General features: G+C 39.8%; 1 non-coding gene across 1 annotated transcript; it reads right to left on the bottom strand.

Moving 5' to 3' along the window:
* Positions 1–8,932: 8,932 nt before the first annotated feature.
* LOC140975967 (small nucleolar RNA R71) lies at positions 8,933–9,038 on the bottom strand. Its single transcript, XR_012175103.1, has one exon. It is a non-coding gene; the product is annotated as a small nucleolar RNA R71 (small nucleolar RNA).
* Between the last annotated feature and the right edge of the window lie 6,420 nt (positions 9,039–15,458).

The raw sequence follows: 15,458 nt of genomic DNA on the forward strand, positions 1-15,458 counted from the left end.
TCAGCTCATTAAGTGTGATTTTCGTATCAGCTCTATTCGATGGATTTATCTATGTATAACCACGGTAACGGGCGACGGGGACATCAGCGACAGTATTACCCGTCCACTGAGCCTTGGCCTCAGCTCATCATATCTCATGTCATCGAATACATATACATCGTTAGTCACAACCAATTCTCATCCTTCAAAAAAACATCATCATATTCACCACTTAATAAAAACATGCATATACGTAACTATTTCTTAAAACCAAGAATGCACCGTATTTATCATAATTTCATAAAATCATAAACGTGATGCATAAACATTTAAAACATGATAAAATGTGCTCAGGGCGCTGCCAGGACAAAAATCTCGACTCAGGTACGAAATGACCATTTTGCCACTGGAAACCCAAAATGACCTTTTTACCCATGGACCTCTAAATTTCGACCCGTAGCTTACCAAACTCCTTAAATCATCACAAAACATATTTAAAAATGTTCTTAAACGTAAACTCGAGCTCATTTCAAAACTTAATCAATTCGTTTTAAAACTTGGATCGGAGTCCCGGTTTAAGCCCGAATCAACCCGAAAATTAACCAAAATTTTTTTCAAATTTTTACCACACCTTAAAAACATCTAGAAGGCCCTAAAATCACCAAGACTAGACCAACAAGCCCCTCAAATCAGCCCCAAAAAGTTGCTGGAGTTTCGGTCTTCCTAAAGCAATTTGCTCACTTTCCAAAATCATGGTTCTAGACTACTCCCGACGGTACCAGTAACGAACCAGCCTGCCCTAGTCCTAGACCAGACCCTACTGGACCTACTTGAGCCACGGTCACAGCCCCATGCAGCCTACATGACACGCACGATCGCTACTCTCCCAAAACACACCAATCGAGACAAACTCACTCAACTCTCCCTTGCGGCTGCTAGGACAGGACCAGCAGTGTTCGGGCCTTCCCCAACCATGACTCAGACCCCAAATGGTCTGGTATAAGCCTTGGATCGACCCTTGCACCGCCGATGTGTCTCAAACCTACTTCTTAGCCACATCGAGTCCAAACAAGCATCAACCCTGATCGGCCCTCAAACATTCTCAACTAATTAACTCGATCAAGCTTCGACTCCAGCATCTAAACCTCATCACTCTCGACATTAACAGCTCCCTGTCGTCACAATACAGCAGCGCCTTACACAACAAAACCAGAAAATCGTGGCCAACGATCAAGGAAATGCAAGAAATACATGTAACACCGAAAATCTCTCATGCACAAGGTTGGATCGAAAGTTTTTCATGCATATACACATTCTTCAGCATATAAAACGTGAGTGATGAGTAAAGAAGTGATACAAAGCGTGCCTTGATGAATTCTACGCAAGAACGTCGAAGAACGAGTGTCGGGGAAGCGCCGGAGAATTTTCTTGAAAGAAAATGGATATGGCCGAAGCCTTCAGCTGAGGGAGGTGCTGAAAACCGAGAGAAAGCTGATAGGGGAAGGAGAGTGTCGGCTGTTACATTTAGGTTTAGGTTTAGGGGAATAATAAAATGGTATAATAAACTCTAATGGGACATTAGTTATCCTTTAAAAAGTTGAAAAGAGTTTTGAGCCCACTAAGCTCAAAAATAGGCCCATCAACCCCAAACATACTCCCAAAAAATATTTCGTTTTGGTAAGTTTTTGAAAAAATTACTCGAACCCTCAAAAAGTCCTCCGTTTCGATAAAATTTGCGTACCGCTGAAAAATATGCTTTGGCGGATAAAAATACCCCACAAAGGCCATTTTTTGAAAAAAATACATTTAAAACATCTTATATTAATTAATAAAAATTAATCCTATATTAAAAATAATTTTCCTGATAATTCGCCGCTCTCCGTTCCTCGTTCGAGCGTGAAATGCAACAGAAAAATCATAGTGCATGAACTTTTAAAATTTCATGAATAAATCCTATCATGCAATAATTATGCATAAAATGCATAAAAATAATTAAACACATAATTAAATAAAATCCTAGATTGCATGCATTCAGGTTACGTGAATTAAATTCCTGGACCTTACAGATTCCATGGATTTATCCGATTTGGAGTCATAGCATCCAATATTCTTATAAAGATATTTCTTCATTTTTTCAATGTAGACTTCAATTATTTTTTCTTTTAAATAAATATCAGAATATTTCTGAGTGAGAAGCTTGAAAGGACTCATTGAATCATGTTCTTTCTCTTGCTGCTTATTAAAATCTTTCTTATATAAAGAAATTTTTTCTTCCATCTTTTGAAGAGTTTCGAATCCATGAGGTTTTCCTGTTTCAGGATCATTTCGTAATAATTTATCACAAAATTTTGTGGAACTGACTCTCCATAAGCAAGGAATGTCTTCATCAGTGTAACCAAATTCTGGTTGCCATCTCCATATCCAAGGGATTCCAAATTTCATGCAGAATAGACATAAAGTTTTGTCACCAATCCAATGTTCAGAGAATGATTTTTTAATATTTGAAGAGACATTTAACCAAGTATTCATTGGTTTTTTGAAAACCTCAGGCAAAAGTTTTGCTGATGGACCAAATATTTTCCACCATGTTAATAACCAATTTGGAATTGGGTAATTGAAAACATTTTCACAGATTTTTAAAAACTATGTATGTTTTCTTTTTTCATTTTCATAAAATAGATTTTTATTAAAACTCTCAAAGTAATCTCAAAAATTAAATTTAAAATTCATTTGATGACTTTGGGAATAAAACGCTTTTTCAACTAATGGAGATATACCCCATTCTTCAATAGATATAATATCTTTGATGATAGACTTTGAGAAGTTATATTTTCTTTTCTGTTGAGTATTATTATAAAAGTGTGTTATTTCTGTGAGAACCCGGGATTTTACGAGCCAAGTAAGTAATACGAACTTGAAGTTTAACTCAAACTAAGCACTAAAATTTTTATTCCAACTAATATCCTCCGGATTGCTCCTATAAGCTGGACGATTTGGTAATGCACTCCCGGGTACAAAATCAATTTGGTGCTCAATCCTCCTCAATGGTGGTAGTCCTTGAGGTAGCTCCTCCGGAAATATATAATCAAATTCCTGCAAAAGTGAAACAACAATGCTCGAAAGGGACCCGACAATGTCACTTGTGTTAAAGAGGATCTCTTTATAAAGAATCAACACAAGTTGTTCATGTGTGTGCATCAAATGTCTCAACTCACCTTTTTGGGCCATATATGTTTTCTTTTTGGCCTCTTTCCTCTCATTTTCTTTTCTTTCAAAGGCCATCTTTGCTCATAAGCCCATGCAATGCTTCCTTGAACCTCTTCAGTCGTCCCCTCGTAATTGGTCCCTCCGGCAACTCTAAAGGATCCCATGCTTTCCTTGGAGCTTGACCATCCGTGTTCGCATCACACATTGTATCTCAGGATGGCACAGAGGTCGACCCCAGCAAAGTAGAGGCAGTCAGAGATTGGCCAGTTCCTAAGAGCGTGACAGAGATCCGTAGCTTCTTGGGATTGGCAGGTTACTACAGGAAGTTCATCCAGGGCTTCTCTTTTATTGCGGTGCTTATGACCGCCCTGACGAAGAAGAATGCCAAGTTTATCTGGGGACCTGAGTATCAGGAGAGTTTTGACAGACTGAAGCAGACTTTGACCACTGCACCAGTTCTAGCTATGCCATCAGGGCAAGGAGAGTTTGTGGTATATACAGATGCATCTAAGCTTGGGTTGGGCGCAGTTCTGATGCAGTAGGACATAGTGATAGCCTATGCGTCCAGACAACTGAAGGTTCATGAGAAAAAATACCCGACTCATTGTTAGAGTAGGTGTACGTCGAGCCAAGTGTTGGCCGAGTGTTCATAATGAAACTCTATGTATAAACAGTCTTTATTTTAATAAAATTTGAAATTCTTGTTTTGGCACTTCTTTATCTGTATAAACATGCTAGTTGCATAGATAAAGTCCTTGAATATACAAATAGTAGAAAGAATATGAGATGATCATATGATGAGTATCATGAAACTCATATTTGGAATACTGTATATTCTAAACAGTTCCTAGTCGACTCAGCCGCCGCTAAGAAAGATATAGGCCGCTCGAGTTCGAGACTAGTATCTGCGATGTGAGTACCATGTTTCATTGGTAGGGGACATTGTGATGTCCGAACATGCAGATAGGTGCTCTTTTTAGAGTGCACTGAACAACCCTCCATAAAGGAATTTCCAAGTGGTTCTCACTTATCAAGTGTAAACGTCCTAGTTTATGGTTGTACACCATTAGCCCTTATGACTCGGGACAATATTGAGACTTTATGTGCTAGCATTGCACTTTGACTTGTTTACCGACGCAAATGGGGTCATCCGATGGAAAGGTTGGGTGTTTTGTCGAAACATATAGGAGTCTATGCATTGTAGTCGGGATTCATCGCTTACCTTCGGGTATGGATATCTTATGTGTATGTAGTATGAAATCTGTGATCAGAGTATGGTGGTAATTATGAAAGGGGTTTCATAGATTACACCATCGATGCAACTACGACATGGCACATAGTATCGATTCATTGAAAACTCTCGATATACCAATGGTTGTCGAATCGGTCGGGATATATGAGATGAAGGGACCGTACTGTACGCTAACCATAATTGAATGGTTCTTGCAGGCACTATCATTTGATACCTAGGGAATCATGTAAGAGATGTTGCTAGGCATTTAACATGATTGGTTGGGTACTATCAGACTTGAGTTCTGACGTTTTTATTATCAAGGAGTTGATAATTAAGAATGGAGCAATTGGGGTATGCTCGTATAAGGACATGTTTAGTCTGAATCACATGGAGATGTGAACCCACGGCTAGTTGTATCAATGAACCATTGAGGGCCACACAAGTACTAGCTTTCTAGATCCCGTTGAGAAGTAAAATAGTTCAATGTGTTGAACGGCTTATAAAGGAGTTTATAAGCGTAAGGAAAAATTGTAGTATGACTTTTATGAGGAAAATGTAACTTCTAATTTGTGGAAGTGTTCCTAAATTAAAAGTTGACCAAATAAATTATGTATTTGAAAATTGTGATTTTCATAAACATTATTATGGACTAAAATAAATTAATTCAAGTGTTGAATTAATTAAATAACATTGGGTCTTGTAGAGCCCAAGTGGAATAATTGTTTAACTAGTGGGCTTGAGTAAATTCAAGTAAGATTTAATTGGTCTCAAATTTGTTTGAGATAATTTAAATAAAAGTCCATGGGCCTTGTAATTGTTACAAGCCCAAGTAGTAGACATGCAAGGGAGGTGAAGGGTTGGAGGCAACTTTTTCAATAATTTATTCATGCACATGCACCTTTTTGCTTTAGCTTTTTGTCCAACCAAGAAAAATATTTTCTCCTTCTCTCCTACTCCTCACTTTGGCCGAAATTTGCAACATATCTATCCTTCATTTTTCTCTCAATTTTCTTCTTCAATAGTTGAGGAAAGAAAATACTTCTCCTTGAAAAATCATCTTATTTTTCTAGCGTAAAATAAGAGGGGTTCTAGCTTGCAAGTGGTGGGCCTAATTTTGAAGCAAGGAGAACTTGTAGATTGTCTTGCCATTCAAGAGCTAAGGTGTTTACACCTTAGTTGGAGCCAAACATCAATCTTTAAGATTGATAGGTACATTTCTAAAACACCCTATGTATGACATATATTGGTGTTTTTGTATTTGCTACACACTTAGTGGGTGCTCGGTTTTCATGTTCTTGTTGAAACAAATTTTAAACTTCCGTTGCGCAATCGGGCACCATAACCGATCCCCTTTCAAGTGGTATCATGAGCTAAGGATACTATTTTGTGTAGCATATACATAATATTATGTTGAGGTCGATTTCTAACCGCATGAGATGAATTTTTGCAACAAAAATCGAGGCCGTCGAAAGGCGTTTTTGGGTAGCATGTTGCTGCCCATTTCGGGCAGCTCGAGCTACCCGTGGGGCTGCCCGAACAGCTCCATGTTTTTAAATAATTTTTTTTAAAAAAATTGGCCGAAATCCGGCGACGGAGCTCTGGCGATAGCGATGACGACTAGGGTTTCCAAAAGTGTTTAAGATTATCAAACTGTCATGGGCCTTGAAGTTGTTGGGCCATTAGATGACTAACATAATTTGTGAAATTTTAATGCACCAAAATGTTTTTGGTGAAAAATGATTTTTTGGCCCCTTAAGTTTAAATTTACAAAAGTTGCAAATATTTTATCATGAAATAAATAATTGAAGTTAGACTTTAATTATTTATATTAAATTGTGATTTACAAGAAATTCGGTTATAAATAAATTAATTAGAAAGTAGACAAAAGGGTTTGTATACTTTGTTAATTTAGTTTATAATCGTGGCAGTTAGTGATTGGATCAAGATATATAATATTGGATCAATTGATTATTGTGATAATTAATTGATAGTGTATGATATGTGATATTATGCATGAAGGATGATCAAAAGTCCAAGCCCAATTTGTTAGGTGTATGCCAGGATATTTTGTGTTTAATGATTGTAATAATTATCAATTTACAAATGGGCTTGGTTTATGGCCCGTTCCCATCCCCATGAGATGTATCCCTATTTGCCATGGATATTTATTTGTAAATATTAATATAGTGGAAGATCAAGATTGGAAGATGGTGGCCTTGATGATTATGAAGATCGAAGACATGTAAATATTGGAAGCTTATGTAAAAGTTGCATTTGCATCCCATGCATTTCCCTAGGATTGGACCTAGGTGTCACGCCCCGAGTCCGAATTATCAGTGACATCCGGCATTATTTAACAATTATATTGAAAACGATAAAGCCTCGTATCAAATCAAACCAGTCTTTTTCATAAATAAAATATTGTCTTACAATGACAATGAAATAAAATACATCATAATTGCGAAATGCGGAAAACTAAACAAAAATAAATTGTCTCTTGATCTTGGTCATTGTTTACCAGCCCCAGAAAGCTTCTTGCTCCTCCTCGTTCACTTGTTCTTCATTTTTATCTGAAATTTGTAAGGGGTGAGTTGATAGGTGTTGTTTTTACGTGTTTTATTGCATTAGTTTGTGTGCGTTTGTATTGAGCACGCGTATATTTCACGTGCATTTTGTTCATTTTAGAGTAAGCAGTTGCATTTGATCATTTCTCACCTGGGCGTAACGAATTTGCAGGTAAACTGGCCGGAAAACGGAAATCGGAGCAAAGTGTACCAGGAAGAAGACAATGGACAGAAAAGACGGCGCTCGAGCGGTAATTCTTTACCGCCCGAGCGCGAGAAGTAATCCACAAAGAAAAGTTACAGAAGATGTGGCACTCGGGCGGTACCTAATTTTGGCAAGATTTGGCAGCCGATTCTTTACCTTATTTTGTGAGTGTGGCTGATAAGGGAAGGGGAGGCACGAGATTTGGAGGATTACACTTTCCGTGCACCGTTCTTCGCGTTTTTCGTCAATTCTTGTATTTCTAACTTAGTTTTTATCTTTTAAACATTGTTGTGTCGATTTTACTATGAATTCTAGTAGCTAACTTTTTAATATTTTTTGGGAATTAAGGGGATCCTACCCCAGACTTTGATTTAGTTAATCTTTATTTCGATTGTTGATTTGTTCTTGATTATACTATTGTTTTAGCGTGTTGTTAAAGCGTAGCTAACTTTAATAACAAATTTTATATCGTGAGTGAGTTCGAGAGAATAACTTGTGATAGGAACGAGTAGTATAATCCGTGGATCTACAATTTACATAGATATATGAAATTGGATACGCGCCGATAGTCATATTTCTAAGGGTCGAAAACTAGGGGATTTCACAGATCGACATGCGATTCACTCTTGATAAATAATTAAAGACATTTAATTACTTCATTGAGTCGAATTAGTTTGGCATAGCTCGAGAGAGTGTGTTCAATTGAATAGGAAATCCTGGCGGAAGCGTAAATCAATATCGAACGAATTAATTAATTAACGAGGGGTAGGTGAACCGATATTCCCAACAAATCCTTCTTTTTATTGAATTTTAATCAACCATTTTAGATATTATCTTTTATCAGTTAATTATTGAATCTTTTTATTTGCATATTTGCTTAAGAATAGTAGTGTTAAAACAATCAAATCAATTTTTGTTGCTAAATGTTCAATAACTGAAAATAACAATTGTTAAATACAGTGTTCAGTGGAACGATACTCGTACTCCGGTACATTATACTATTACTTGAAATCGTGCACTTGCGATAAATTTTGAGCATACAAAACCATATTTTTATTAAGGATTTCACAGTGCAAGTTTTGCTCGATCAATTTTTTGGCGCCGTTGCCGGGGACTGTCAATCTACAATTTTATTTTTAGTTATTTTCTTTAGCATTACTTTATTTCTCTTGAGCTAACACTCCATATTTTATTCCAGATAGCTTGTCTAGTGCATGCCAAAGTCACTTGACGTGGAGCTTGAGTTTGATCCTGAAATTGAAAGAACTTACCGCAGGCGAAGACAACAACAGAGACTTAAAGAACTGATGGAGAGACACGAGCAAGAACGTGAGGAGGAACAGCGTGAAGATAGACAAGTTGAGATGCCACGGCGCATACCGATGCTAGAGTATGCCCAGCCTTGTTTGGAGGGTGCACGCCCTAGCATTGTGAGGCCTATTGTGCGGGCAAATCACTTTGAAAGCAAGCCAGCTATAATCCAGATGATTCAGAACACAGTCCAATTTGGAGGAACTGCAGTAGATGACCCAAACACGCACATCGCGGATTTTCTTGAAATTTGCGATACTTTTAAATTCAATGGAGTTTCTGATGATGCTGTTAGGTTGCGTTTGTTTCCTTTCTATTAACGTGATAAAGCTAAAGCATGGTTAAATTGTTTGCCTATAGGTTCGATCACTACATGAGAAGACATGGTCAAAGCATTTCTCATTAAATACTTTCCTCCATCAAAGACCATGAAGCTGCGGGCAGACATTACAACATTTGCTCAATTCGACCAGGAGTCTTTATATGAGGCATGGGAACGCTTCAAGGTTCTACTACGAAGATGCCCACATCACGAATTACCACTTGGGTTAGTCGTTCAAACTTTTTACTATGGTTTGCTTACGCCTAACCGTACTATGATAGATGCTGCTGCTTGTGGGAACTTGTTGAGAAAAACTGCGGAAGAAGGATATGAGTTGTTGGAGGAAATGGATACTAGCAGTTATCATCCTCAATCTGAAAGGAACAACCAGCGGAGAAGTACAGGAGTTCATCAGGTAACTGATTTTTCTGCAATTACTGCACAACTTGACGTGTTGAACAGGAAACTAGATGGCTTGAACATGGGTGGCACAGCTATGCGTCTTCAAGAGATATTCTGTGAAAAGTGTGGAGGTGAACATTTTGTGAAGGACTGTCAAGATGACAATCCATTTTATGTGCAAAACGAGGCACCGGTCAATCAAATAGGGCTCCACAACCGTCCAAGGAATGACCCTTATTCGAATACATACAATCCTGGATGGAGGCAACATCCCAACTTCTCATGGGGTGGCCAAAACAGTCAGAATCGACCACAGGGAGGACAACTATATGGAAAACAACCGATGTACAGATCTGATCCTCCTAGAGAAGAAAAGTCCAACTTGGAGCAAATGATGTCTAAGTTTATTTCATCCACTGAAACTAGACTTCAAAACCAAGATGCATCGATAAAAGGGGTCGAGAATCAAATTGGACAGTTGGCCAAGATGATACCAAGTAGAGAGCCGGGCACCTTGCCAAGTAACACAGAAACAAATCCAAAAGAGCAAGTGAAGGCCATCGAGTTGAAGAGTGGGAAAATTTTAGAGTCGAGAGAAAAAAGAAAAAATCAAGTGCCGGATGAACTGAATGAGACATCTAAAGGTAAGTCTTCTAACACTACACCAACACCCACTGCACAATCTAAAATTGTTATACCTCCTCCGTTTCCTGCAGCATTAAAAAAGGCCAAACTGGATGCGCAATTCGGTAAGTTTCTTGAGATATTTAAAAAATTGCATATTAATATTCCTTTTGCCGATGCTTTGATGCAAATGCCGAGTTACGCTAAATTTTTAAAAGACATCTTAGCAAACAAGAGGAAATTGGAGGATCACATGACAGTGAATCTAACCGAAAATTGCTCTGCTTTGGTGCAAAACAAGATCCCACCGAAACTCAAAGATCCAGGGAGTTTTTCTATTCCTTGCATGATTAGTGATGTTGTTTTTCATAAACCGTTATGTGATCTTGGTGCAAGTGTTAACCTCATGCCTTTTTCTGTGTTCAGGAAACTTGGATTGGGAGAACCTAAGCCGACAAGGATGTCTTTACAACTGGCTGACAGATCTGTCAAGTATCCAAGAGGAGTGATTGAGGATGTGTTAGTTAAGGTGGACAAATTTATCTTTCCTGCAGATTTTGTGGCACTCGACATGGAGGAGGATATGGAGATGCCTCTAATTTTGGGGAAACCGTTCCTTGCAACTGGCAAGGCTCTGATTGATGTGCAAGAAGGGAAGTTAAGATTGAGAGTGGGAGAAGAGGAGATTACTTTTGACGTTTTTAATGCACACACTGCATTCTGATAGTTGTTATAGAATTGATGCGTTTGATGCTTTTGTGTCTAACTATGTGCAGGATGCTATTAGGGACCCCTTGGAGGCCACTCTTACTACCGAGATGGCAGAAGATGAATTGGATGCAGAGAAAGCCGAAATAGTGGTATACCTCAATGCCAACCAGCCATGGAAGAGGCCTAATAAGGATGAGATTAGAAGATTTGAGAGATCGAAGAGACTTGCTCCCTCAGAAGTCAAGCCTGGAGGAGCCACCGACGCTTGATCTCAAATCATTGCCTCCACACCTAAAGTACGGATACTTAGGTGAGAATAACACTTTACCTGTCATTATTTCTGCTGCTTTGACAGAGGGGATGGAGGACAAACTGTTGGAAGTTTTGAAAGCACACAAGAGTGCTTTTGCGTGGAAGGTGGCAGATATCAAAGGAATCAACCCATCAGTCTGCATGCACAAGATCTTGATGGAAAATAAATACTCGCCTCTTGTGCAACCTCAGAGAAGATTAAATCCAAAGATGCAAGAGGTAGTAAAAGCAGAAACGATCAAACTCCTTGATGCAGGTATTATCTATCCTATATCTGATAGTGCATGGGTATGTCCTGTTCAATGTGTTCCGAAAAAAGGTCGGATTACTGTGATCACCAATGAAAAAAATGAATTGATACCCACTAGGATAGTTACGGGATGGCGTGTGTGCATCTATTATAGGAAATTAAATGATGCTACCCGTAAAGATCACTTTCCACTGCCCTTCATTGATCAAATGTTAGAGAGGTTAGCAGGTCATGAGTTTTACTGTTTTTTAGATGGGTATTAGGGGTATAACAAAATCATGATTGCACCTGAGGACCAAGAGAAAACCACTTTCACTTGTCTTTATGGCACTTTTGCTTTTAGACGGATGCCTTTTGGCTTGTGTAATGCCCCTGCCACTTTTCAACGATGCATGACCGCTATATTTCATGACATGATAGAAACTTTCCTTGAAATTTTTATGGATGACTTCTCGATTTTTGGCCCTTCTTTCGATAACTGTTTGCAGAATTTGAAGGTGGTGTTGATGAGACGCGAGGAGACGAATTTGGTACTGAATTGGGAGAAGTGCCATTTTATGGTGCAAGAAGGGATAGTATTAGGGCACAAGATATCGGAGCATGGAATAGAGGTGGATAAGGAAAAAGTCGAAGTTATCAAGAACTTACCACCTCCGACATCCATAAAGGGAGTTAGAAGTTTTCTAGGCCACGCCGGTTTTTATCGGCGTTTTATCAAAGATTTTTCTAAAATTGCCAAACCTCTATCTTCCTTACTTATGAAAGATATGCCCTTTGATTTTAATTCTGACTGTTTACAGGCATACGAGGATTTGAAGGAGCGCTTGGTGATGGCTCCTGTCTTGGTGGCTCCAGATTGGGATCTACCATTCGAGGTCATGTGCGATGCCAGTGATACTTTGGTGGGATCTGTGCTTGGCCAGCGGCAAAACAAGGTATTTCATACAATCTACTACGCAAGTAAGTCCTTAGATGAGACTCAATTGAATTATGTGACAACTAAAAAGGAATTACTTGCAATAGTATTTGCTCTTGACAAATTTCACTCATATCTTGTTCTGTCCAAAGTCATTGTTTACACCGACCACTCTGAACTTAAATATTTGCTTGCTAAAAAAGATGCAAAGCCACGCCTTCTTCGGTGGATTTTACTGTTACAAGAATTTGATTTAGAAATAAAATATAAGAAGGGTGTCGAGAACGTTGTGGCGGATCACCTGTCTAGGTTGGAGCTGATTAGTAATGACAGTATAGATCATGCTATAAATGATTGGTTTCCTAATGAGCAACTATTTGAGGTGAGACACTGTCCTTGGTATGCGAATTTCGCTAACTTTCTTGTCAAAGGCACACCACCACCAAATCTATCATTTCACCAACGAAAGAAATTCTTCTCTGACGTGAAATATTATTTTTGAGATGAACCGTTTTTGCTTAAGATTTGTGCAGATTCTATGATAAGAAGGTGTGTTGCAGAGGAGGAGTTTGGGCAAATTCTCAATCATTGTCATGACCGTGAGGTAGGTGGTCACTTTGGACCAACAAGGACGACATCTAAGGTACTCGAATGTGGCTTTTATTGGCCAACCCTATTTAAAGATGCTCGTTCTTATGTGCTAGCCTGTGATAAATGCCAGCGGACAAGTAACATCTCTAACCGTCATGCAATGCCATTGAATAACATCATTGAGTGTGAGGTTTTTGATGTGTGGGGGATAGACTTCATGGGACCGTCTCCCAGTTCATTCACGAAAAAAATATATTTTGGTGGCGGTTGACTATGTGTCTAAATGGGTAGAGGCAGAAGCATATGCCACTAATGATGCTCAGGTGGTCTTGAAATTTTTGAAGAAAAATATTTTTAACAGATTTGGAACACCGAGAGCAATCATTAGTGATGGTGGCACTAATTTCTGCAACAAATTATTTGAAAAACTCTTGAGCAAATACGGTGTCACACACAAGATCTCTACCCCCTATCACCCCCACACAAGTGGTCAAGTTGAGGTGTCTAATCGAGAAATCAAGCGAATTTTGGAAAAAATGGTGGATGTCAGTAAGAAAGATTGGTCGGTGAGGTTAGATGATGCTCTTTGGGCATATAGGGCTGCTTTTAAAACACCTATAGGCACTACACCATATAGGTTGTTGTTTGGTAAAGCATGTCATTTACCTGTAGAGTTGGAGCATCGAGCGTATTGGGCCACAAAAGCATTGAACTTTAATTTTACTGACGCAGATGAACGACGTCTGCTGCAACTGGATCAGTTAGAGGAATTCCGGAACCTGGCATATGATCTTGCACTGTCATACAAGGAGAAGACGAAGAAGGCCCATGATAAGCGGATCATCGAGAAGAAATTCAAGGAAGGGGACAATGTTCTACTCTACAACTCCCGATTGCGACTGTTTGCTGCAAAATTGAAGTCACGATGGTCTGGACCATTCGTGATCTCTAATGTATACCCGTATGGAGCTGTGGAACTGCACGATGGGAAAGATGGGACATTTATGGTCAATGCCCAGCGACTGAAGCACTACATGGGTGGCATAATGGAGCCACAACTTGGAATCCCCCGGTTCCAAGACAATTCAAACTGAGACCGGCCTACAGTCTAGCTCTCGACTGTAAATTGAGAACTACTTTTCTTTCCCCTCTCTTGCATTTAATTTGATTTTTCTTTCTTGTCAGTATGTGTTATTTTTTTTTACTGTTGTTTTGTTCTTATATATATATAAAAAAAAAAAAGGTGTTGGGTGTGAATTTTCCAGAGAGCTCGGTGCTTGGGCGGTAATATTTTACCGCTCGAGCGCGGCCATTCATTTCGCGAAAATAATTCCAGAGAACCTGGCGGTCAAGCGGTAATTTTCTACCGCTCGGATGCTCCTGCAGATAAAAACGCGAAAACCTTTTCCCCTTTTTCATTCTGCGAAAATTTCTCCCCAAATCCCTAACTCCTCTCACCCCCTTTTCAATTTTCCTGTGCAGGAGTTTCAGTGCTTACTCAAATCCTCGGCACGGTGGAACAATCTTCGTAAGGAAACAAGAATATTCATCACTCCGATCATCTTCTCCGATTCATGGCACAATCTCCGTCAACACCACTATGGCACCAATGAAATTGAAAGGTACTCTCGGTTCTTCCTCTTCCTCCTCGTTTGATAGAACACGCTTTGTGAATGCGGCGGCTAGAGACAGATATGACCATGCTAGAATACATAGAAACCCCATTGCCGAAAGAGGATTTCGTCGTACCTTTGACAATAGATACATGCCAACTCTTGTGGACTTGGAAAGAAGAGGATGGGAAAAACTTAGTGAGCCATCTAAGACGGCTGTGGTGTCCGTGGTTAGGGAATTCTATGCTAATGTCGGTGAACGAACTGATAGTAGGGCATTTGTTAGAGGAAGGCTTGTGCCGTTTGATTCTGCCACGATTAACTCCCTCTTAGAAACGGCCGAGGTCGATGACTCTAACTTCCAGGCGTTGGTGGTTGCTCTCGACTACAACTTGATTATCGAGACTCTATGCCACCCGGGTGAAATGTGGAAACCGTTGGCCGGACCGCCAAGCTGTTTTGACGAGAAATACTTGAAAGCTAACATTGCCCTGTGGTATTTGTTTGTGGCCCGTAGGATGATGCCAGTCTCGCATAAGAGCGAGGTGCAAAAGGAATGAGCGGTGCTACTTTTTGCTTTGACACAAGGATACGACATAAATGTGGGCAAACTTATAGCTTCTCAGATCATGTTGAGTGCTCACAACAGCCACATTGGTCTTTTCTTTCCGACCATCATATCCGAATTGTGTGCACAAGCAGGGGTAAACTTCCGGGACGACGAGGAGTGGCTTCAACCGATGAAGCCAATTTGTCAGGAAGATGAATAACGAAAAAGGGCAAAACGACGGGTGGACTTCCCCACTCAGGCGGAGGAAGCCGGTGGATCCAGCGCTGCTGTCCCTCGTCGCCCACAGCCCCGCAGGCGCACTCAGAACGAGAAAATGGATGAGAGTCTGGCTTTCATGGCTCACCAGGAGCAGGTCAACAACAACGTGGCGACCCATCTTGCACATCTCGACTCCATGATGCGCACCATGCTCATCCACGGAGGCATAAACCCAGGGACTATACCACGATGTCCACCGTTCATTCCCCCCTATCAGTTTCAGTTTGACTATCTTCATCAGGGGAATGAAGCCGAAATGCCACCACCGGAACACGACGAGGAGGAGCCTTGATTAGGGGAGTTTACTGTTTCCCCTTCTTTGCACTTTTATTTCTTTACCGCTTTCTATTTTCTTTCTTACCGTTGTTTCAGTCTGGCATGTTAGCTC

Source organism: Primulina huaijiensis, chromosome 4 (genome assembly GCF_012295235.1).
Source record: "Primulina huaijiensis isolate GDHJ02 chromosome 4, ASM1229523v2, whole genome shotgun sequence".
In the NCBI taxonomy this organism is placed as follows: Eukaryota; Viridiplantae; Streptophyta; class Magnoliopsida; order Lamiales; family Gesneriaceae; genus Primulina; species Primulina huaijiensis.